Source organism: Mustela nivalis (assembly GCF_964662115.1).
Source record: "Mustela nivalis genome assembly, chromosome: 6".
NCBI classification, from domain to species: Eukaryota; Metazoa; Chordata; class Mammalia; order Carnivora; family Mustelidae; genus Mustela; species Mustela nivalis.
The window spans coordinates 88,715,953-88,742,381 of record NC_139025.1 but is presented as its reverse complement, the minus strand read 5'-3'; the positions used below and the strand labels follow the sequence as shown (position 1 = coordinate 88,742,381).

At 37.2% G+C, this 26,429-nt stretch overlaps 1 long non-coding RNA gene across 1 annotated transcript in view; it reads right to left on the bottom strand.

Annotated features, from left to right (window-relative positions):
• LOC309867171 overlaps window positions 1–26,429 on the bottom strand; it is a 277,043-nt gene that overhangs the window by 38,794 nt on the left and 211,820 nt on the right. The window contains exon 3 of the long non-coding RNA XR_014313014.1: window positions 17,940–18,059. This is a non-coding gene — a long non-coding RNA (uncharacterized lncRNA). The remainder of the gene's footprint in view (window positions 1–17,939; window positions 18,060–26,429) is intronic.

The following is a 26,429-nucleotide window of genomic DNA, read 5'->3' as shown; positions in this document are numbered from 1 at the left end:
CATTCTTTCCCTTGGGAAATCTTGATATTAGTTTGTTTTTCTGATCAGAAAAAATTGTTTCCCATTAATCTTATAATAACAAAATTCTTTGTTCAAGTAGGAAACTAGTATAAGTAAGTTCATGTTAACCTATTAAAATTCTTATAAATGTGCATCACAAAACATAATAAAATATGTAAAGTCAATATCAACAACTTTCATATATTCTTCACTTACCAAAGAATACTAAGTATTCAATTTATGTTTTCATTTGGAATCTCATGCTTGTTATAAGCATATCAGAAACTTCTTTCCCCTTGATTTTAACAAAATACCTGAAAATGCTCTACTGGAAATAAAATGCCTGCTAAAAGAGTTGGTTTATTTTGTTTCCCTTGCCTTTCTGACTTCATGACATGACACTATTATCCCTTGCCTCAGGAACCTATCTGGTCCCAGACACAAAAGTCCCCTAATTGTTGGAAAGCCTTGGAAAACTGTATTTTAACATGTGAGATATAACTGAGTAGATATTTCCCAAAACTTCTTTATACACAATCTGAAGCTGCGTGGTTTTAACAGAGTGCATAGCACCTTGTTGCTAAGGCACTGGCCATTGTTCTACTGACACGCAGGCCCCTGACAGAATCAGACTCTGGGTCTCCTAGCCTGTTAGCTCTCATAGGCTTCTATGACAACAGACAACAACAACAAAATTTATACTTCCTCTGCTTTCTTCCCTATTAGAATAAAGCAGGAAACAAAAGACAAATTCAAATTAATGAGGATCTGGGGCAAGAAAAAGTCTCAGTGGAGAAGGCATTACGATATATAATCTATGTACAAAACATGTTCCTCCATTTTACCTTGCATGAAGTAGTGAAGTTCATTGTCTTTCAAATGTTTCAAGCAATTCAAAAGAATAGCATTACAAATGCACAATCGTCTGTGAATACTGTGTCTGTATTTGAGTACAATAGAGAATTATGAATCATTTCTGCTCAGTGTTGTAAATTTAATTTTCAAAAATATTATAAAATGAAGTAACTACTATTATAAAGATGTTTTTAGATGACATTTAATTATAATGCAAGGTAATTTATTTTACCAGCTAGAGTATCTTAGGCTAATTGCATTTATTTATGTTTTATGTTTGTGCCATCATAACAACCCACCTATCCTATCCTATATGTTCATTTTACCATTTTATTTTTCAATCTTAAGACATATTTTGGATTTTTCTCTAAATTTTGGTAATGCTTCTTAATTGTAAGGGGACTATTTCTTTGCCCTTACACCTCCTGTGTGGAAGAATGCTTTGATCTCTCTAGAAGTTTAATTGCATTTCATGGAGTGGTTCCTCTTTGCAATTAGATCTAGGCTTGGATGCTGAGTGTGTTTTCTTTCATGTTTTTATTCAGTCATTTCTGTGGTAAATTTTCTATCTCACCAATGTGTGCTTTCATCCCAGCTTCTGGTAACAGTAACTTCTGGGTAGCCACATTTTTTCATCTGCTAAAGATAGGCTCTCTGATCACCCTTGAAGTGTTTTGGCAAGTTTGCCTTTGAGAATTTTAATTATTCTTCCCTTTTACAGATAGTTATTGGATAGTGCTAGTTAAGATATTGTCATATCTCTTATTGGATTTACTCTACTAGGAAGTCAGTTGTTATCGATAGGGTAAATACAATATTAAGTTCTTCTGCTCGTTGAATGAAATGTATTATTTAAATTTAGTGGAATTACTTGGGCTCCCTTCTCTGAAAAAAGACAGTAAATACTTTAGCATGGTAAGTGGCACTGATCTGTCCAGACTCCTGTCCAAAGACTGAACAGTAAAGTTCTTTCCTAATGACAACCTTCTTCTTGGTTCTCTTTCTACAATTTTTGTTTTGTAGTCCTCAAAGGACTCAGTTAATATTAATACCATAGTTCTCCAATTCGAAGATAGCAAAGAAACATATATCTTTGATAAGAAAGAAAGAAAGAAGGAAGCGGCCAAATAAAAAGATTGCTATGTACTGTTTTGTTCTCTTACACAAGCAAGTTGATTCTATTCAGAAATGTGGCCTGATAGCTGGAGGTGAGCCAAAAGTTTCATTAACAATTCTGAATAAAGATTTAATGGTCCTAGACAGAATAACCATAATGTTGGGCAATCCATCTGTATCTCAGTTTCTCCATCTCTAAAAACAAAAACAAAAAACAAAAATGCAAAAATAAATAAATAAATAAATGAAAGGAAGAAAGAAAGAAACCCAGCAATATAAATTGGACAAGGGCTCAGACATGTGTATAAAAAGGACCTTACAACTGAAATGAGTAAGTTTTTAAACCAAATACATGCTAACTAGTAAAGTGTTCAGCTGCAGCAAATTTATTCAGTTAGTCTTTTATTTGTCTACTCATCTATTAAAAACAATATTTATTGCATACAATCTAAGTGCCAGAAATTGTACAAGGTATTGTCAATACAGCAATGGACAAGAGTTTGTGCTACGGTGGCAGAAAAAGACTTTTAGAAGGTAGTTGATGATGGCGGGTGGTTCTCTCTAAAGTAAATGGTCTGGAAAGTTGTCTCTGAGAGGGTAATGTTTGGGTTCAGATGAAGTAACAAAGAGTTGTCCAGGCAGAAGAACATTAAGTCCATGTCCATGGGGGAGGGGAAAAAAGTATTCAGTTAAAATACAACAAGAAGGTCAAGGTGGTTCAAACATAGCAAGTGTGATAGACAGTGGGATGAGATGACGTTTAGAAGTAGAAAGGGATGCATCATGTGCATATGAGAGAATGCAGTAAATACTTCAAAATTATTCTAAATACAATTTTGGAAAGTTCAGCAGGGACATATCATGATCTGATTTTGTTCTGGCTGTGTAGACAATGAATTATAAAAACTTAAATTGAAAGCAAAGAGAACAGGTAGAAGATTCCTGAAGTCATTAAATGGGCAATCATAGCAGCAGTGGAACTGGTAACATGTGGTGGATTTGGAGTACATTTGAGAAAAAGCTTGAAAGTCTGATAATAGTTCAGTTTGGGGCACAGGTGCAAGACAGAGGAATCAAGATGACTTCTGGCTTTTTCCTGGCTTGAATAGCTGGTAGTAGTTGGTGGCATTTCCTCAGAGAGTGAAGATACAGTTAGGAAGAGGAATATGGCAGTGCACTGAGTTCAGTTTTAACTCTGTTAATTTAAAGTTGTCTCTTAGACACCTAAATGTTGATGTCAATAGATAGTTCTATATGTGAATGTGGTATTCGGGCCATGGCTGGAAATAGAAATGTAGCTGCAATAACTATACAGGTTAAATAGAAAGTGCATAAATGGTCAAGCAATAGGGAAGAAGAGATTGCCCAGAGTTCTGGGACTTTTCAACACTTAGAGGATAAGCATAAAAAAGTAAGGAAACAACCTAGGAGACTCAAAATGAGAATATCGTGATACAGAAGTATAAGAGAATAAAGTTTTAAGAGGGAGGAACTGGAAAACTGTTTTGAATGCTTCTGAGGGATGAAAAAGATGAAAATTTTCCAAGATGAACATTACTCCTGGTCTTTATGGAGCAGGTTCAGAGACAGGAATGGGGATGAAAATCTAAGGAGCTAATGAGGAGTAGCTAAAAGAAACAAGAACATGTAGGTCAAGGGGGGAAAGGTAGGGGCACATTTTATGCAGCTGTATCTCCATATAATAATCAGTTTAAGGAATAATGTGTAGACTTAGGATTTTTATTTATTTTTAATTGGATTTTGAAGGTTTTTATTTATCAAATATTTACTCAGCTCTTCTTCATGTGCAGACACTGATCAAGAGTTCTGGAATTTTTATTAGTAAACAAGGCAACCAAAGACCCTTACCTTCACATAGCTTAGTTTCTAGTGAGGGAGAAAAAAAAAACAATATAAATAGTAAATACCACATAGTAGGCTAGAGGGTGATAAGTGCTTTAGAAAAAGAATACAGTAACAGGGACCCAAAGTATTGGGGCTACAGTTTAGATGGGGTGATCAGAGTAGCCATCTTTTAGATGAAAACTTCTGTGCAAAAAATTGAAGGTAAGAGTTTAGTTAGTTGGTTATCTGGAGGAAGTACATTCTGGGCAGAGAGAACCACTGGTGCAAAGGCCCTGCGGCAGAGAAAAAGCAGGGAGGAAAGAGTGACTCCAGAGTGAAGTGAATAAGCAAATCAATGAAGGAAAGGAGGTAAAAGCAGGGGTCACGTTAGCAATGTTTTCTTTATTCTGAATGAAAGAGAGAGCAATGAATTTCAGAATTCTGAGAAGGGAGTGATGTGATTTGTCTCGCCTGACAGTTATTCAGCTAGGAGATGATATCTTAGATCAGGGCAGGAGCGGAAGTGATGAGAAACAATGGAGTTCTAGAGTTCTAGAACTACAGGATTCCTTAATGCATTAGGTGTTGGGTACAAGAGAAAGAGAGGAGTCAAGGACAACTACAAGGTTACTGAACTAAATTTTGAGAAGCTATAGCTACAGCTATGATGGATAAAGTGGCAGGTGAAATGGGTTTAGGGATAGGCGTTCATGCTGTGTGAGATGAGACCTTCAAGTAAAGATGTCCAGCAGGCGGTTGGATAGACAAGCCTGGCATTTGGTACCTTACACAGTGACTGTTGAGAGCTTTCAGAACCATGATAAATCCACTGATGCTACTCACATCTCCACTTAAAGCCTATTCAAGTAAGTTCCACAAGCATAGGGTCAAGTCCTGTGGGGATGTCAGAACAGACAAAGGAGTAAACCCTAACAAATCTGTTTATAGACCAGAACACAACATGGGTGAGGCTGATGACAATGCAGGCTAACCAGATATATTTTATAATTTCATTTACCCATACTAAATGCTATAGAACCTTATCTTTTTTTAAAAGACTTTATTTATTTGAGAGAGAGAGAGAGAGAGAGAGAGTATGAGCAGGGAGGAGGTCAAAGGGAGGAGACTCCCTGCGGAGCTGGGAGCCCGAAGCAGGACTAATCCCTGGACTCTAGGATCATGACCTGAGCCGAAGGCAGTGGCTTAACCAACTGAGCCACCCAAGGTGCCCTGTTAGAGATCTTTAAACCCCTCTTTGGATCCAAAGTGTGGGCAACACTCAGTTGAAAGTTTTTTTCTCTGTAATGCCTACAGTTAGGCTCAACATATTAAGTAAAATGGAAGCAAAAGAGAGGGTTATCAACAAATAATAACACATGGGTAAACATTGGAAACTGTATAACATAACTTTGCAATTCAAAGAAAGATGCCCTTGACCCAGTTTATCTTTGGCAAATGTTTCTGTGTCTATGTGATTTTTTATAAAATATGACAAGGGCAAAGAGATAGTAACAGTCACAGTCAATCCCTCAGAAAACTGCAAGTTTTACAAAACAAAAAGGAAAATGGCAATGACTATGGCTTTGATTTGAAAAACCCAATGCAATTAATGACTGCCATTACATGTTCCCTATTAGCCTGACTTGCATAAGCACAAGGAAAAGTTCAGGGTCTCAGAGCTAATCAGGAAAAATATCACTAAGCTTTGGGGTCAGTTAATTAACAGTAAAGTCATATTTTTCACAGATTAAGTCAGGCTCTTCCTTTTGACCTCATTTAATTGCTGCTTTTAAAGACCACTGGAATAATACTCTCACATACAAAAATGCATGAAATTCAGCATCCTCTTAAGGTGTGATCAGACCAAAAATTAAAAATACAGGGGTGTAAGTTTAAATTGGCATAATCTTTGTAGAGAGCAATAGCTTTTGTGCACTGTGAAGCAATATATATTATTGTGTAACTATATATGTTACAATACATATTAAGTGGCAGAGAAACATTGATATTTTTGGCATACTCATAAGTCATAAGGGTTTTCCTACAGATATGTGGATAATGATAAACCTATACTGGTATTCATCACAGCATTAATTATAACAGTGAAAACTTGGGGCCCTAATAAGGGATGAATCACTAAATTCTTCTCCTGAAACCAACACTACACTATATGTTAACTAACTTGAATTTAAACAATAAAAAAAGAAATATTAGGATTTTTAGAAAGCAAAATATCGGTGTAAATAGTAGGAGGAAAAGTTTTGGGGAGGTAGAGTTGTGAATGAGAGCATCCAAAGCAATACAGGTTCTGGGAGAAATGTGGAAGAGAGAAAAAGGACATAGGAATAATGTACCTGGAGGTTAGAAATGAGATCCTCTGGGGGTGCCTGGCTGGCTCAGTTGGTATAGCATGCAACTCTTGATCTTGGGGTTGTTGTGAATTCAAGCCCTACACTGGGCCTAGAGCTCACTTAAAAAATAAAAACTCTGGAAGTGCCTGGGTCGCTCAGTTGGTTAAGAGGCCACCTTTTGATACCTACTGAGGTCATGATCTCCGGGTCATGAGATTGAGTCCCGCCCAGAGTGGGTCCTGCTTAAGATTCTTTCCCACCCTCTTCCTCCGTCCCTTTCTGCCCTGTTCTCTCTCACACGTGTTCTCCCTCTCTCTAAATATAAAAAAATAAAAATAAAAGAAATAAAAACTCCAAAACAATTAAACATTTACAAAAAAAGAAATGAGATCCTCTGTAAATATTTTTGAGCAATGCAAATTAAAGTTCAGAATTTCATTTCATTTTTTAATCATTCATAGCTGTTTAGATGGTACTTTTTTGAATGCAGTGTCCTTATAGAGAAAAGACCCAATGAGTTAGGATTTATAGTTTATTGTTGTTTGTAATAAATATATAGATTCTAGTTCACAAACTGAAGGAAAAAAAAAAAACAAACCATCAGCACCGCCACCACGAACAAAACACTTGGGGCCCTAAATGTCTCCAATTATAGTATTCAAATCAATTACAACAATTCTTTGACTATTATATAACATTAAAATGTTAAAATATAACAATGGATGACATAAGACAATTTAGAATGGATTTAGAGTTCATATTTATTAAAACAGAACATAAAATGTTATATCTGAATCATATGAAAATACGTGTGCATACTTTTTATATATACAGAAATGAAATCCTTTAACAGTAACTATCTATGCATTGTAGACTATGAATTCTAGTTAATTTTTTCTCTTTATCTTTTCTTGGCTTTTCTTGTTTGTTTTAATAATCAGCATGTAATTCTTTATAATCAGAAAAATAATTCAACCTGTTCTTAGAAAATAAAATTTTAAGCCCTTTGGCTTAGTTTTCTACATATTCAATTTTGGGTCCCTTTAGAGAAGCTTAATAAACATGGTCATAATTACTGTTTTCTTACTAACCTACTACTCATGAAGAAAAATAAGTTTGATTCTTATACTTTTGATGGTAATTCTTTTTTTTTTCTTTCCAAGTTTTTATTTACATTCCAGTTAGTTAACATATACTTGGTAGGTCTAGGGCTTAGTTACAGATACTTGGTAATTCTAGGGCTAGATGTTGTTACACCTTATGGTCCATTCCAGGGAGTGATTTCAGATACTAAGAATTGTCAATCCTTTGTTCTAAACTTTTGGGAAAATAGAGATTTTCCCATTTTTACCATATGATAGTATGAAATAAGTACCCTTAACTACTCATGTTGAATATAGTATTTAATTTGGTATATAATATTTTGTGTATTTAGCATATACTTGTATACAAGTGCATTTTAATTTTCCTTACTTTTTATGAGAGCAAGAAGGATCATAATTTTCTATAATAAAGAGATGAAGAATTTCTCTTTTTGGTGTCAATACTCAGTCACTACGATTCTTGTCTCCACCATGCCATCAAGCATGGCGACTAAAAGGCTAATAAAACTTAAATATTGAAGTAAATGAAGGCACATTCAAGTTCAGCTATGAGACTTTAAAATATATCTTCTTCTCAGTTTTGCTCAGCGGAAAGGATCAAATTATCAGAGTCTGTCACCAATGCTGCCTAGAAGCCAATGCTTAAAACTACCTGTTGACAGATGGAGCTGGGCTGATAAAAATCTATCACACAGATATTACTGCATAATATATTAGAAGATAAAAGATGTTGCCATTTTTAGTAGCAAAAAGGATAATTTTTCATTTCAAACAATAAGACCATTTCTTTAAGAATGTAAATTAAGGAATACCTTAGCAAATACAAAACAGACTCCTTCTTGGAGGACTACTCTATATTTAGAAAAAATATCTATATTCATTTCTACTTTTCATAGTTAGCACTTTAAGAGAGACAAGTATTTTTAATGACCAATGACTGTAATGTTTTTATATTAAACATTTCCATTCCTCTTTCTAAAATGCAAATTATTTATTGATTTTTTTAAGGTGCTGAGTGCCTGAGTTAGGCAGTACAGTATTTTAAAATACTAAAAGCATCAGTTAATCAAATCCTGCCTGTATGAGGAACTAACACTTATTAACTGATTTGACCTTAAGCTTATCAGCATTGCTAACAATAATTAATCCATCTGAAAAGGTAGCAATCTCTACACCTGTATAGATAATTCTGATTGATGTTCATCCAGATGGAGACACATCTTTCTAAGTGTGATCTTCAAGACCACCTGAGAGAGTCTGAATGCATTCAGATCCCTGGGTTCCACATCATCCACATCATACCTACTGAATTTGAATCTCTGGGAGTAAAGCTCTGGAAATCAATATATATCATGCACCCCAGGTAATATTTATACACATTAAATTTAGCAAAAGATAGTGGATCAATATTTGGATATAGCTTTCAAAGATAAATAAACTAATTTTTAAATGATGGTGAATTATTTTACATATTTTATAATTCAGTGTATATATAATACATACATAATAAACATGTATTTATAGTGAATCACTTCTGGTGGCTATATATATATAAAAGTGCAAAAAAAAATGGCTCAGTTGGCTAAGTATCCAACTCTTGATCAGCTCAGGTCATGATCTCAAGATCATGAGATCAACCCCCCCACACACACACTCCATGCTGGGTGTAGAGACCACTTAAGATTCTCTCTCTCCCTTTGTACCTCCCCCTTCTAAAAAATAATTAAAAATAATAAAAAATATATGAGGGGTGCCTGGTTGGCTCATTCAGTCAAGTGTCTGACTCTTAATATCAGTTCTGGTCATGATCTCAGGGTTGTGGGTTCAAGTCCCATGTTTAGCACCATGCTGGGTGTGGAGCCTATTTAAAGAAACGTATGTGTAACATATATACTTTTATTTTGACTATTTCTAAAATCTATAGGAAAATATTTTATTAATCTATTAATAAGTTTTCACATGCCTTAAAATACAGGAACACAGTATTTCCCCTTTCATGGACAGATGCATCCTCAAAAGTAAGTGGGCTGGAGACAAATAAGATGTTCTTGGTGGTTCTGAGATCACCTACCAATGAACTCCAAGACCATAGACTCAGCCTGGCAGTGCAGATATTTTTTCTGTATAATCTCTCATTTGTGTCTCAAGTGTCATATCCATTAAAGCTACAGGTTGTTAGATATTAGAAGAATGAAGGCCTAAAGAAACATAAGGATACATTTCCTTTGGCATAGAAATGAAAGATTTCTAGGGTTTGCAGTCTCCCAACTCAGTTTTCTATTCCCTTAAGATTATGCCAAATCGAATAAACAAAAGTAAAGGGAGAGAAAAGCTGCCCCAAAGAATGCAAAATTAAGAAAGAAAATAATTTTGTGGGTCGTAGGGAAGCAAGCTTTTTACAAAATTCATAAATCTGTATATTTGCATTCCTATGGCCTATTTTAATTTAAAAGATCCAAGATGGCAGGGGCAATCCTCATTGGTATGGTGTTCAATTCTAACTACCCAAAGGCAGGCATTTAATAAATATCTTTCAGACAAGAATACCACAAAGGACTATTTCTTACTATGACTTAACATTTCTTATAGCTCAAAATCACTATTTTTCTATAGGAACTTGGGAAATAGCACATCTCTACATTCATAAAGTACATAATTGGTTTCTTCTTGCCCCCACTGTTCAATTTTCCTTTGGAAAATCTGATGCCCATATTTCCATGCAAGCATTATTTACTTTTTGATTGAAAACACAAAGTCATTTCTATTTATGAACACTTTCTTGTAATAAAACCTGGCATTTCTCATCACTACCATTTGCAGTCTACTTTTATAAAATTTAATGCATGTCAAAAATGTGCATGGTCTGGAAAATAAAGAGACAAAGAAGAAACCTTCTGTGTATCAGTAAATGTCATGAAATGGGCTTATCAAGGAAAGAATTCTCATGATCTAGACCTGGTCTGTCAAATATGGTAGCCATTAGATACATGTGGCTATTGAGCAGTTGAAAGATCCAGAGTTTGATGCATTATAAAATACATATTGGATTTTGAAGATGTGCAAAAAAATACAAAATATCACACTAATATTGTTTTATATTGATTGCAGGTTGAAATGATAATGATTTGGATATAGTGGGTTAAATAAAATATGTTAAAGTCAATTTCACTTTTTTTTAAATTTATTTGACAGAGATCACAAATAGGCACAGGCAGAGAGAGGAGGAAGCAGACTCCCTGCTGAGCAGAGAGCCTGATGTGGGGCTCTATCCCAGAACCTTGGGATCATGACCTAAGCTGAAGGCAGAGGCTTTAACCCACTAAGCCACCCAGGTGCCCCCAATTTCACTTTTTTTTTTTTTTAACTTTCTTGTGATGCAGCTACTAGAAAATTTAAAATTACATATGTGGCCCACAAAATATTTCGATTGGACAGCACTGATCTAGATTAAGAAATGCACTGTCATTGTTAATGTAGCAATTAAATTTGGCAATATTGGAACATATTTTCATATTGTAACAAGTAGTGGGAGGGTTTCGATAGAAACTCTTCTATCCACTGGTTTTAGGTGGATTAACTGGCCTAATTAGATCTAAGCTGTTAAAAATTCCCCAGAGGAGAAGGAGGAAGGAAATGCGGACTCAAACAAGCTTTCCAAGTCCTCAAGTCACACACTCCTGGTTGACTGGTTTGCTTAGCCAAGCTGAAACTGGTCTTATTGTCATGTTGGGCGCATTAATTGGAGAGCAGACTAATTTGCAAGAATGCGTTAGTGCCCTTTAAAAGGTGATTTAAAATTCAAAATGATGGAAATGGCATAAAAGCATGCTTGTCTGATCACTCCTCAGAATCTATCTTGAAATCCCTACCATTTTTCCGTTTTCATTGTTAGAATTCAAGTACACAGAAAATATTTAAGATTCCTAAACATCACATTCTACACCCTGGCACAAATAATTATCTTTCTGCTAAAGACAGACAGGAGTTCCTATCACCAGACTATAAGTACAAATACAGTCTGTAGGTTTAATCAGGATTCCACATATAGGAATGAGACATAAATATCATATCAACATCACCACTCATATTTGTGACTGAATGGAGGAAATTTTGCCTTTAATCCACTAGAAGATTACAAGGAATTTGAGGAAGCACCTCCACTTTTAATATAGCTGCTAAAAGACTAATAATAACCTATATTTATACCCACTTTATAGTTATGAATAATTTTACATCCATTATCACATTTAATCCTCACAAACAAGAATGACATTATCACCTCCATTTTGAAGACAAGTAAGCAAACACTCAGCAAAGTGTAATGAGCTATCCAGACCCTTGACGTCAAATTTTTTGACTTCCTTTTCACTATATTGCAGGAGAAATAAAAACTGTATTGCCAGTTCAACGACCAAACCTGGGGCTTTTAATCAAGCATGGTAGACTCTTGGTCACCATGAAGGAAAAAAGGGAGCATGACAAGTGCTATTGGAAACAGCGAATTCAAAGAACATGACCTTAATTTAAGAATTTGCAGAATGTAAATCTGAGGAGTTATCCATTTTCTTATGCGTGCGTAGACTTTCCATTACACAGCGTAACAACAACAACAAAAAAATTACTATTTTTGATAAAGGAATCTGTGTCAGTGTTAATTCAATAACCTCAGGCTTGTGGTTCAAAGCTGGTCATAATGTGAGAGCAAGAGCTCCAAATGGCTACTTTCTTAACTAATTTTATAGGCGTTCTCACACAAAATATACTCAACAACACAATCTTAGAAAGAGTTTGATAATCCTGAGTAAAAAGGGATTTTCAGGGCTAAAATAAATACTTTTTTTTAATAATTTTAAAAAAAATTTATAAACATATAATGTATTATTAGCCCCAGGGGTGCAGGTCTGTGAATCGCCAGGTTTACATACTTCACAGTACTCACCACAGCACATACCCTCCCCAATGTCCATAACCCCACTACCCTCTCCCTACCCGCCTCCCCCTGGCAACCCTCAGTTTGTTTTGTGAGATTATGGTTTCTCTCCCTCCTGATCCCAACTTGTTTAATTTATTCTTTTCCTACCCCCCCAAACCTCCCACATTGCATCTCCATTTCCTCATATCAGGGAGATCATATGATAGTTGTCTTTCTCCAATTCATTTATTTCGCTAAGCATAATACCCTCTAGTTCCATCCATGTCATTGCAAATGGCAAGATTTCATTTCTTTTGATGGCTGCATAGTATTCCATTGTATATCTATATACCACATCTTCTTTATCCATTCATCTGTTGATAGACATCTAGGTTCTTTCCAAAGTTTGGTTATTGTGGACATTGCTGCTATAAACATTTTGATGCACATGCTCCTTTGGATCACTACATTTGTATCATTAGGGTAAATACCCATTAGTGCAATTGCTGGGTCATGGGGTAGCTCTATTTTCAATTTTTTTGAGGAACTTCCATGCTGTTTTCCAGAGTGGTTGTACCAGTTTGAATTCCCACCAACAGTGCAGGAGGGTTCCCCTTTCTCTGCATCCTTGCCAAAAATCTGTCATTTCCTGACTTGTTCATTTTAGCCATTCTGACTGATGTGAGGTGGTATGTCATTGTGGTTTTGATTTGTATATCCCTGATGCCGAGTGATATGGAGCACTTTTTCATGTGTCTGTTGGCCATCTGGATATCTTCTTTCATGTCTGTTCATGTCCTCTGCCTATTTCTTGATTGGATTATTTGTTCTTTGGGTGTTGAGTTTGATAAGCTCTTTATAGATTTTGGATATTAGCCCTTTATCTGAGATGTCATTTGCAAATATCTTCTCCCATTCTGTCAATTGTCTTTTGGTTTCATTAACTGTTTCCTTTGCTGTGCAAAAGTTTCTGATTTTGATGAAGTCCCAATAGTTCATTTTTAGGGCTAAAACAAATACTTAACTATGGAATTCATTTTGTGAAAAGATTTAGGTTACTTACAGATATACGGAGTTCCATGAAGACATGGGAAAGAAAAAGACTCTAGCAATAAGTGGGAGTTTCATAAAAATAAAAAGTTGGCCATAGGTTTCAATTGACCAATATTAACCAATACCTCCCTGGAAACCTATTCTTACCATAGCTTTAAGAAATCATATTAAGTACCACCTCATATACACTTGTGTTTAATAAAAACAAAAATTTGAAAATCAATCCAAGTCAAGGTATAAATAACTCAGATCAAGTCTACACACTCAAAATATGTGCTGGCCTGAACACGCTGGATTCATATCCAACAAGAATGGCTGTGCCTTTGGTCACCACAGTGTTAATATACTCTGTAAAATGGTGGATACTCAGTTAAAGCTTATTGAATGAATGACTGAAAAGTATACTAGTGGAAACCTTTACCTGAATTTGTTTTTCTAGATGATACCAATGGTCGCTGGCCTCCAGCCACACATTTGCACTGAGTCTTCTGTGCAAAAAGCTACTGGCACTCATAAAGTGGTACAGAATGGGCTTTTCTCTGTGACAAAGTACATTGTCATATCAAAGCTGAAACTCAATTTTGGCATCACTAGTACCTTTGGTCGAAACAAGCAGGAATACCCATCTCCCATAGTGGAAAACCATCAACTTCAGTGAGGAAAATGGACACTCAAAATCCAAAGAAATAACATTGGTCCTAATATGGGTTCATCCCTCTAGCCTTATGTTTAGCTAACATGCTTTCTTGCCACTTTATTGGACATATTACCATAATGCAGTGGCCTTGGACTTGTACATACCTGATAATATAACTCAAAAGCCGAGAAAAACGGCTAGTTCAATTTTATATATATTTAATATTTTTATTAAATATTGGATATGTACCAGAAATATCCATAAACTATATATAACAGTTTATAAAACTCAGACTTGGGCATGCTAGATGATGAAGACAAAGTAAAAATGTTCTCCCTCTTCTGGAGCCATGAGGTAAAAGGATTAAACCAGAATGAAAGGACACAGGTGCTAAAGCTATGGTTGACCAACAGGCCTGGAGAATTCTGGGTCAATTTTTGGCTCAATTTCACTGAACATAGGAGAAAGAGTGAATTGAAACAGAAAGTTCCCCTAAGTTTATGAAGAGTAAGGTGTAGGACACACAATTTAGAATGCTGACTGCCATCATTCTTCCTTACTTGTTTCATTCAACATGTGGATTCTAGGCTTGTTGCTTCAGGGGACTGGCCAATAGTATGTTGGGAGAGTGGCACAGACTCACCCAGTATGTGACTTGCATATTTTTTCCTACAGAATCTGAATTATTAATAGTTGCCTACTTCAGAGGACTTCAGACTAACAGTATGTTTCCTCAAGTTTCATTTATAAGTTTTCACTTCTAGAAAATAAATAAACCATTTTTAAACAAAATTGGTGGCTTCCTGCCTTTATTTATCATGCATATTAAAATCCCTCAATGCTTACTAGCCTTTGGGCACATTAACACATATCCTAGAAAGAAAGACAGACTGCCATCATAGTTCACACTTTGGGAGTCAATACAAAAACAAATCACAGTCATACACCTCTCCTAGGAATATTGCTTATTTCTTTCTGTCCATCATTATGTGAATTTCTACACCATTACCTCTATAATATTAACAGCAAATTGTGGTTCCCTGAGAAGAATGGCCCTGTTGTTCCTCCAGGTAGAGATGAAGAGACAAGGTCCCTCTCAGGAATGTAAATCCAAAAGAGGAGGCTGTGGCTCTAGGACTTAGGACCCAGACCGCCTAGCCCTGTATGATGTACACTACATGTAAAAACACATACACCTTTAGCCAGTCTTGCTGTTGTAGGTCAAATTTTGGGCAAAATGTACCTCCTGAGAGAAGACTTTCTTGACTCTATATAATAAATTCTTGAAGTAAAGATACCATCAGTTATAAAATGTGCTGCTAAAGTAAAAATAGACAAAAGACAAATTTCTTAAATATTAAAAACTCTAAGTCCAAGTTTTGGAATTGGGTATCTAGTCCTTCATGTTATATTACCTTCTATAAGAACTCAATAATTTTATATATTGTTACCTTTTAGTATTTCTGAGATTTACTGACTCAAATGCTCATTAAAGATGATCTATATCAATCTAAATAAGTTTCATGTTACTTCCAACATTAGACAGGGCAAAAGAATTTCATCTCTTGAAAATACTTCAAAAATGCTGCCTGCTTTAAAACAACAAAGAACATTCAGTCAACAACGTGTGTGTGTGTGTGTGTGTGTGTGTGCGCGCGCGCGTGCGTGTGTTGTGTGTGAGAGAGAGAGAGAGAGAGAGATTGTGTTGGGTACTGAAGGAGAAACTTTTACATAATACTTAAAAACACATTAGAGAAAAAAAATGGCAGAGACTAGATTACTAGACAGTGGCAGTTGCCTGGTTACTCTTTCTCATATTCTTCCTCTTTTGTGACTGGGTATACCCCACAGGTTCAGAGGTTCCTTCATTGCAATCAGTCCTGTCTTAGGGGAGTCAAGGCTCTACTTCTGTTCTCAAGGAATTCGTTTCAAGCCAACTTACTGATTGATGGTCCTTGGCTTTTATCTCACAGCTTTATTAATTGCATTTTTGCCTTCTTATTAATAGCCCTTTTGACAATGTCTCAGTCTTTAATAGTATATATGGAGTAGTTCACTTGTCCAACCTTGGGAGCCAGCTTTCCCCTGGCCTATTTTCCCATGGACTAGAGATCTTCAACCCAAGCCATCTGACTGTAGTCCTCTTCTACATTCCCAATTCAGGGTTTATTCAAACATTCCACCCATGAGACTCCTCCCTCAACTCCTCTGGGCAAAACCATACATTCCCATAAGAAATCTGTATTCCCTACTGCCCCCACCCACCCCTCTGCTGAACACCTGCTCCAAGGATCCTCGTCCACCTCTCAGACTCGAGTTGCCAAGCAGGCACTAGCTAACAGCAAGCCCTTTTATGGAGCTGCTGCCTTAATATTCTGTATGTGGTAGCCATAATCTGCCTCCAGGAATTCGAAGGGCAATTGCAAGTTTGTTTTCCATGTGATTAGGGGATACTGTGACTGTAACGTTAATAGGTTTGTTTCCTCACAGGATTATTAGGAAGCCAGTGAACAGAATGGTTAAGCAGATGACCTCTGAACTGTTGGGATTCAACCGCTCCAAACCTTGCCAGGTCAGACAAGTCACATTATCATTACAAGCTTCATTTTCTTCATCTGAAAATTGATAATAATTGTACTGATTTCATGTGATTTGTAAAAAGCTTGAATGGAAGAAAGCATGTAAACTGTTTAGTAGAGTCTGACTCAGAAGAATCAATAAGGTTTATTGTCATTACTATTATTTTTATTCTAATTAGTTTTTGTCTCCCTAATGGAGAAACTATGTCTTTCTATATTTTATCCCTAGGTTATATTTAACTGCTGGGCATCCCCAAATCTCAACACTCAGAGCCCCAATTTTAAATTAGCCTGGCATCATGATTTTTCTGTAAGTGTTCTCATTTCTGAGAATCTGGTAAATGTCTTATGTATAACGTGATTGTCCCCATCCAGCTGTGGCTCCTGAGAAAGGAATATCATCTCCTTAGAGACCCTGGCAAGAAGGGTGATGGCTGAAGATGTATATGGGGAGAGGATAATTTAAAGCCCCTGCCTGAGGCTCTGAGGTCCTCTGCTGTAGCTCACAGTGATGGTGGTACCTTCAGACTGTCATTCTCTATTTGCTGACCTCCTTGGAATAACCACATTCCTTTGGGTGGGCAACTTCTGAGTCTGCTTCTTTTAAGGTCAGCTCTTTCAGAGGAGGGTTCTAGAACAGAATGGTTTAGAAGAGCCTGTTCTTATGTGTGTGTTTTATGAGCATGCCATTTTGCTTTATCCCTCTGAGTATAGCCGTTATTCTTATTTTTATGCTCTCCCCCCCCTTTTTCCATTAACTGTTTCTTCTAGTCCAAGCATTTGTATTTATTGATCCTATTGTCTAGTTTTTGAACTCTTGGTTTTTTACAGTATTGGCAATTCTTGATTGTGTGTCCATCCTTGAGACTATGACATCCTGTGAAACAATGTCTGTATGAATCTAGACCTACTAAGTGCAAGGATGGGAGAGACTGCTGAGAAGCTATTCTGGCCCTTTCTCTCTGAGCTCTAAGGAGGAGTGGGACATGTTCCTGATGCTAGACCTGAGCAACTTGTCTTCTGGGTACAGAAATGATTTCCATCTCTCCCATGCATTGCCAGCACCCTGGGTGTGGCCATGTCTCTGTGACCCAGCTCACACACCCCTGCCACCAGTTGGAACAAGCAATCCCTCTCATATCTGCTTGGTCCAGACTGTGACACTGTCAATTCACCTGGCTGCCCTTGCTGAGGTATCCCAAGCAGATTTCCCATTTTTTCTCCTAGGTTCACCTCCACTTCTAGTATTGAACAAATCTTATCTGTTTGCCATCTTCTGGGAGTCCTAAGAGTTATCTATTTGTGTATTTCCTTTTCCCATTTTTGAACACATAATTATCTGTTTAAATCCCAACATCTGCCATTTTTTTTTAGAAATTTTATGTGGAAAGAGACAACCTGGCTCACAATTAGCGTGCTGTGTTGATGAGGAGAGTATCTGTTAGAGAAGCAAACAGAGATATTTATAGACACAGTGTGTGTACTGACCTGAGGACTGGGGCAGGGAGCTCCAGGCTGGAGGTTTCCCTGTTTAGATGAGGGAGCCAGCAGCCCCAACAGAGTATTGAAGCTGTGAGGCTAGGTGAATCACTGATGAAAGGAGTGTCTCTAGAAAAAAAAAAAAAAAAAAAAAAAAAGGCCCAGAAGCGAGAGAGCACAGGAGCATTAAAATCTCAGACATATATTGACACATATTGACTTACGTCTCTGTTAGTCAAGTGAAGCAGTAATGTAATCAGGAGAGTTCTTGAATTAGGGATAACTAGAAAAATGAGACTGTCCTCCTAAATAATTTTCCTAACTCGATCTATGGGAGGCAGGGGATTTTACCCACCGTTTTGCCTATTGTCTGAGGACTGAGTATCTGAAGTTCTGCTCTCTCCCTGGCACCATGACAACAACATACATGAAGACATGAGAGGTTCATTTTCCTTAGGATCAACAAACAACAAATCCTGACCTGCTAGTAATATTTCTGAGATTCTCTGGCCCCACGAACCAGCAGTGTTTCCTATGCTAACCATCTTGGAGAGAAACTACCTGAGAAAGAAAATTAGACATTTGCCTGCACTGTGTTTGGGGAAGGGTGTTGTGGCTCTCCCATGATTTTAAATACTGAACTTATTCTTGCTCCAGGCAACCTGAACTTCCCTTTCCCACAGCTTCAAATATGCTCTGTCTCACTTTTATATGGTTTACCTATCCACAAAAACTGCTTAGCATAGCAACCCTTGTCTGCATGACAGCCAGTTATAATTTGCTTGGAAAAACTGCAACAACATGTCATTTTTAATAATTTTTATAGGAAAATATTTTCTTTTTCAAAGACTTCCACGGACTTTGTTGTGGTCAACATGGCTCCTGACAAAAGATCATTTAGAGGTAAAAACATTATTAAAGAATCTCATACATGCTCGATAGTGATGGGTGGTATTGGGGTTGTTATAGCCTCTCAAAATAGGAAAATAATTTCCTTTCTGACTATCTACCTCTCTAGTGCTATAAATACAGTATTCAATTAACACTTGCCTGAACCAGGAAGTTCTACATTTGATAAAAACATGCTTTAGATTGAGGTGCTGTGAGGTATGTGGAAAATAGGCAGAGGACCAAAAATAAATGCAACCCAGTTGAAGCCCTTCTCTATCCCCCTGAGTATGTCCCACTCAGAAAAATTCAAAGGTATTTCTAAAACTGCTGGTATAGCATTGCGTGCTTGGTGCTAACAACAGCAGTCAAGGGATTTTGTGTGATCATGAACAATTATTCACATGAATACATTCACAGATTCACTGAACTGCCTGCCAAAAGGCAGGAACTGTCGGACAATACTGCCATGTTTTAAATTCAAATACTGGTATCTCCATGATATTTATTTCTGCAGCACAAACATGTTTGGATTAATATGCTCCTTGTCACTGGATGTGGAATTCAAGCACCCCAAAAGCAATAACAACGGCAACTTCACAAAACAGTTGTTCACTACTCTACAAATCAGATTATTAATCTACACTTTGCATCCAGTGAATGCTAAATATATTATGCCAATGAGCTTGGTGCTCCAGGCCCAGAGCACACACGGGATTCATTTTAGGCTCCAAAGGAAAATGGCCATGTGCAAGTGATGGGAGAATATATGACCCAGAGGATTAATCATTCTCACAGTTCATGGTAGATGCTTCTTTCAGATGCTCATCTTCAGCTTCACACCTCTATGTAAAAGTGACGTGAAACTATCTTTTAAAGAGATGATGGAAGAGTAAGCTTTTTAATATTGTTTGTCTTTTACGTTTTGGTAAATTGGAGGTTTTCTTTGCTGCCTTTTGTTTTTTTGTTTTGTTTTGTTTTGTTTCAAGCTCCAGGCATCATTTTAGTAACTTTGAAAGACTGATGTAAATTAAGATGATTACTTCTTAGTATATTAGGCATCATGTAACAATTTTGTTACTTGTAAGTTTTGACAAAACCTTAAAATGGCACAGATGCACAGATGCAAATGTTGGGTGGCCCTTCTAAACATATGTTTTCTGGGCAAAAATATCTGTACGCTTACTTTATGGAAATTTTGCATACCCTGTGTCCCAGAACAAAAACTAATTCAGTGTGGATCTGAGAGCCAGAAAATTCATATCACTCTGACATATATAAAGGGATACATTTTTGAAAAGACCCAAAGAGTAGCTGGGATCCAAATGCTTTGAAATCCAAACATGTCAGGAATAATGTTTTCACTGCTTACAAGTTAGGTCCAATTAAGAACCCATGAGCAAAAATGAGTTCCGGTGGATTAAAAAAATGGTAAATAGTACTAGCTAAGTCAGTGAATACTGTAGACAAAGAAATGGGGTAAATATCCAGCCTGGGGCATTCTTCTTTAAGGATGGTGAAAAACAAAACAGAATAAAACCGGGGGGTATGGTTGGACAAAGCCAAAAAGTAAAAGGGTGGGGCTGGTTAAGAACACAGGGCAGATTCAGGATGAACTAAATCAGTAACAGACGGTATGTCTGAAGAATTGCTATGGCAATTTAAACCTCTTTGAGGCAGGACAGGACCCAAAACGGTAGTTGTAACTAATGAAGGAATTGAGTTAATGAATTAAGTTGTAATGGATGAGATGGAGGAATTATAGAGCTGGGTTCCATTTTTGTAGGAAGAGCTTAGTCAGAGTTGTTAATTGGGCTGTGTCTTCAGGTGCTAGGTGTAACAGAAGTGGAAGTTCCTACCTCACCAAGTTGCCTCAGACTTGATTGTTCTTGCATGGAGTATAGAGAGGTGGAGTTAAAATCAAACAGCACTTTGAATGCATGTGGTATCTTTCTGTTAGGGCCACCCAACATTTGCATCTGTGCAAACTATGGCTGTTGTGCCAGTATTTAAAAGGAGTAAATAACTATGTTGAATATTGCTGACAGGTCGAATATGATAAGGACAGAAGGTATCCTAGTGCATCTGGCATCTTGCTCAAAAGTTGCTTTTATTGAGGAGCAAACACCACACTGAGTTAGAATGATAGGAAAACAAATACGAGGAAGTGGAGAAATCAAGAAGAGTAGTTTGCAGTGAAGGGGAACAGAAAAACAGTGTGGTAGTTGGGAGAAGGTAAGACGTTGCATGGAGGTTTGTCTGCATGGTTTGGAGCATGCATTTGGAGAAATGCACAGAAGGTGAAACTAACTGGGTATGGTGCATTTTGGAGGAAGAAGAGAGAGAGAACACTGATTCAGCTGAGAGGAGCCCGACTAAGCAGGTGAACAATGATGAATCCAACACACTTGCAGAATGACTTTTCTTGAAAGGAAGAGAAACTCTTCCTAAGCTGTATTAGGGCAAAAAAGATTTATAAATGTTTGCAGATTTGATGTGGGTAGATAAGCAAGTGCTACTGTATCTGTTTCTTTATCTTCTTTTTCTTCTTCTTCTTTTTTTTTTTTTAAAGCAAGAATGAAGTTGATTGTGAGTGAAGTGCTGATGTGGAACATTGAAGAGAGGAGAAATTATGAAATCTCCATCATGGAAAGCAAGGCATGAAGCTTATTATACAAAAGTTGTAGCAATTATGGAGAGAGAGAGCCTATCTGAGGTTTGAGATAATAAATTTAAAGTGAATGGCACCTGGGTGGCTCAGGTGGTTAAGCATCTGCTTCAGCTCAGGTCACAATCCCAGGGTCCTGGACCCAGCACCTCAAGGGGCTCCCTGCTCAAAGAGAGTCAGCTTCTCCCTCTCCTTACTTGTGTTCTCTCTCTCTCTCTCAAATGAATAAATAAAATCTTAAAAAAAATAAATTTAAAGTGAAATCAATCTGCTGTACTGGGTCATTTTTCGTTAGGTACCAACCTCAAGAGATGGGGTTGAATTTATTCAAGATGGCGGGCTCACATCTGCACATCTTGTAAGCTTACACTTTGTTTCTATCCTGGATTCAAATTCCGACTCCTCCATTTAAATCCATCAGCCCTTAGAAAGAGTCACTTCATTTGTCAGTATCTCAGTTTCCCCATCTATATAATGGAGATCACAACAATATCTTCCTTATTGGATTGCTAGGAGGATTCAATCATTCAAGACACAGAATGCTTAGAATAGTATCTGGTATCCTAAGTGCTCGATTAATGTTAGGTAATAATTCTCATTATATAAAGTAAGTGATGTTCTCAAACTTTACAAGTTATGGTGATTTTAACCCATTAAAAACAAAACAAGTAGGGGTGCCAGGGTGGCTTAGTGGGTTAAAGCCTCTGCCTTCGGCTCTGATCATGATCCCAGGGTCCTGGGATCAAGCCCCGAATCGGGCTCTCTGCTCAGTGGGGAGCCTGCTTCCCCCTCTCTCTCTGCCTGCCTCTCTGCTTGCTTATGATCTCTGTCTGTCAGGTAGATAAATAAAATCTTTAAAAAACAAAACAAAACAAAACATGTAGAATTTGGAAAATTATAAACCATAATTATATGTAAGTAACATTCTTGTGGAAAAAGACAGTTTTGGAGCACCTGGGTGGCTCTGTCATTTAAGGTCTGCATTTGACTCAAGTCATGATCTGGGGGTTCTGGGATACAGCCCCATGTCAGGTTTCCCTGCTCAGCAAGGACTCTTCTTCACCCTCTCCCTCTGCCCCTCCCCTTGCTTGTGCTCTCTCTCAAATAAATAAATAAATAAATAAATAATCTTTTAAGAAAATAAAATAAAAACGACGTGGTTTTTAGGGGGTCATTATTTTTAAGAAAGCCATTTAGAGCTGTAAAATTCTCCAGTTTCTGAAAACTCAACTTACACAGATTTTCTAAAATCAATCATAATTTGCACAGATTGAAGCTAAGTGATAAATTCCGTTTGGAAATGAGAATTCATTTATGAACAGTCTCCCTCAAATTTTAGAGTCTGAAAGATTTTGGTTCTGTAATTCTATTCATTTGTATTTTCTGTGAAGAATTTTCTTGGTCTAATAATGTCACTTAAGTGTGCAACACTTTGAAATCACTTAAGTTAAAACAACAAACTGATATTACTGATTCTTCGTGTAACTTTTCAAAATGCTTCCACTTTAAATTCACCAATAAACACTTGGTGTTTTCTCTCATGCAAAACACCATGAAATACACCAAATAGGAAAGGCAGAACCTGCTGGCTCTTCAATGGTTAGTCAGTTATTAAATTTGATTTATAACATTGCTAAGAAATAAAATAAGTATGTTTCACTCATTTTGCAAACAAGGAGACAAAGGATTTTAAAACAGAAATACATAGTTTGTGGAAGAGATTATGATCTCCACTGATCACAACCAGATTATTTCAATCTTTTCAAGAGCTAATACAAAATGCCAGCTGTGCGGATTACCTAGGCTCAGGAACTTAGAAATACAAAGAAAAACATCATTACTATCATCTTATCAGCATTCTTACTACTGCTACTTCTACATATCATTACACCAAAACTGCTGCTACTACTCAGAGTAACATTTTCACCATGGACCTTGCAAGTCCTCCACTTAAGTCCATGTGTACCCAAAATATATGGAGGAATTCAAAGTTAACTGTTTTGATCTTTAAAAAATTTCCAAATTATATAAGGAAACCAAAAGTCAAGTGGAAACCATTTAATGTTGCATTATATCACATATATAAAATCACAGCTGCTCTTATAGTAAGAAAGTTTTGAATTTTTGTCCTTCCTTCTTTCCCTCTTTTAAAATAATATTCTCTTTTATTTGTTTTTAAAATAAGAAAATTCAGAGATTAACTCGATCATGAAATGTTGCTTGAGAATTTATGATCCAAATAGGCCTAAAGATCTGAGTTTTTTGAGGATTTTCTCTTCCTTTCTTCCCCAGTTGTACTGAGGTATAATTGGTATACCAAAAATTGCACATATTTAATGTACACAATTTTTGGGTTTGGTCATATGCATACACTTGTGATACCATCACCACAATCAAGGTAAACATGTCCAACACCAGCAAAGGTTTCCTTGTCTCCCCCACCTATTTTTGATAAGGACACTTAACAAATCTACTCTCTTAATTTTATTTTATGGTACCATATTGTTAACTATATATAGGCACTGTGTTTGTACAGATCTCCAGAACTTCTATAATGTTATACCCCCTAGGAAAAGACTTTGATTTCTCTCTCCCTATATCCCTTGTCAACCATCATTCTATTTTCTGTTTCCATAAGTTTGGCTGTTTAAGATATCTCACATAAGTGGACTGGTGCAGCACTACTTTCCTTCCGTGATGGCTTACTTCACTCATCACAATGTTTTCCAGGTCCATTCATACTGTTGTAAATGGCAGATTTCTTTTTTTTTTAAGGCTGAGTAATATTCCATTGCATGCACATACCGTACATCTTTAAAATCTGTTCACCTACTGATGGACATTTGCTTTGTTTCCATATTCTGAGCTATTTGAATAATAGTGAAATTAACTTCAGAGTACAAATATCTGTTCAAGATCCTGATTTCAATTTTTTTTTTTTAATTGCTGGATCAGTTGCTGGTAGTTCTATTTTTAGTTTTTTCAGGAACCTTTATTTTCCACAGAGGCGACACCATTTTGTATTCACCAATCTCATGCAAGGGTTCCAATTTCTCTATATCCTGCCAACACTTATTTTTTGTTAGCTTTCCTTTATATGAAAGAAAACTTTAAAAATAAAACCTATTAGAGGGGGAGGAGTCAAGATGGCGGAGAAGTAGCAGGCCGAGACTACTTCAGCTAGCCAGAGATCAGCTAGATAGCTTATCTAAAGATTGCAAACACCTGCAAATGCATCAGCAGATCAAAGAGAAGAACAGCAATTCTGGAAACAGAAAAACAACCACTTTCGGAAAGGTAGGACCGGCGGAGAAGTGAATCCAAAACAAGGGGAAGATAGACCCCGGGGGGAGGGGCCGGCTCCCGGCAAGCTGCGGAGCAACCGCGCACAAAATCAGGACTTTTAAAAGTCTGTTCCGCTGAGGGACATTGCTCCAGAGGCTACCCGGGGCAAAGCCCACACGGGGTCAGCGTGGCCTCAGGTCCCGCAGGGTCACAGAAGGATCGGGGGTGTCTGAGTGTCGCAGAGCTTGCGGGTATTGGAACGGGAAAGCCGGCTACAGAAACAGAGCCGACAGTAAGCTCGCAGCTCGGGGTGACCTTGAACCGGTCGCAGGCTCGGTGAGCTCGGAGCGCGGCCGGAGGTCAGGCAGACGGGAGTAACTGAGCACGGTTCTCTGAGCGCGCACTGAGGAGTGCGGCCCTGGGCTCTCGGCTCCTCCGGGCCGGAGACCAGGAGGCCGCCATTTGTATTCCTGTCCTCCGGAACTCTACGGAAAGCGCTCAGGGAACAAAAGCTCCTGAAAGCAAACCCAAGCGTATTACTCACCCTGGGCAGGTAAAAGCGGTGCAATTCCGCCTGGGGCAAAGACACTTGAGAATCACTACAACAGGCCCCTCCCCCAGAAGATCAACAAGAAATCCAGCCGAGACCAAGTTCACCTACCAAAGAGTGCGGTTTCAATACCAAGGAGAGCAGCAGAATTCTAGAGGAGGAGAAAGCAAAGCACGGAACTCATGGCTTTTTCCCTGTGATTTTTTTTAGTCTTGCGGTTAATTTAATTTTTTTCTTTTTCTTTTTTTTTTTTTTTTTTTTTTTTTTGCCTTCGGGTAAATTTTTTTTTTTAACTGTTACCTTTTTCTTTTTTAACGATTTTTTACTAGTTTATCTAATATATATTTTTTTTCTTTATTATATTTTTCTTAGGTGTTTTTTTTTTTAAATTCTTTTTTTTTTCTCTTTTTTCTTTTTTTAAATTTCTTCCTTTTTGAACCCCTTTTTATCCCCTTTATCCCCCCTCACGATTTTGGATCTCTTCTAATTTGGTTAAAGCATATTTTCCTGGGGCTGTTGACACCCTTTTAGTATTTTACTTGCCCCTTCATATACTCTTATCTGGACAAAATGACAAGACGGAAAAATTCAACACAAAAAAAAGAACAAGAGGCAGTACCGAAGGCTAGGGACCTAATCAATACAGACATTGGTAATATGTCAGATCTAGAGTTCAGAATGACAATTCTCAAGATTCTAGCCGGGCTCGAAAAAGGCATGGAAGATATTAGAGAAACCCTCTCAAGAGATATAAAAGCCCTTTCTGGGGAAATAAAAGAACTAAAATCTAACCAAGTTGAAATCAAAAAAGCTATTAATGAGGTGCAATCAAAAATGGAGGCTCTCACTGCTAGGATAAATGAGGCAGAAGAAAGAATTAGTGATATAGAAGACCAAATGACAGAGAATAAAGAAGCTGAGCAAAAGAGGGACAAACAGCTACTGGACCACGAGGGGAGAATTCGAGAGATAAGTGACACCATAAGACGAAACAACATTAGAATAATTGGGATTCCAGAAGAAGAAGAAAGAGAGAGGGGAGCAGAAAGTATACTAGAGAGAATTATTGGGGAGAATTTCCCAATATGGCAAAGGGAACGAGCATCAA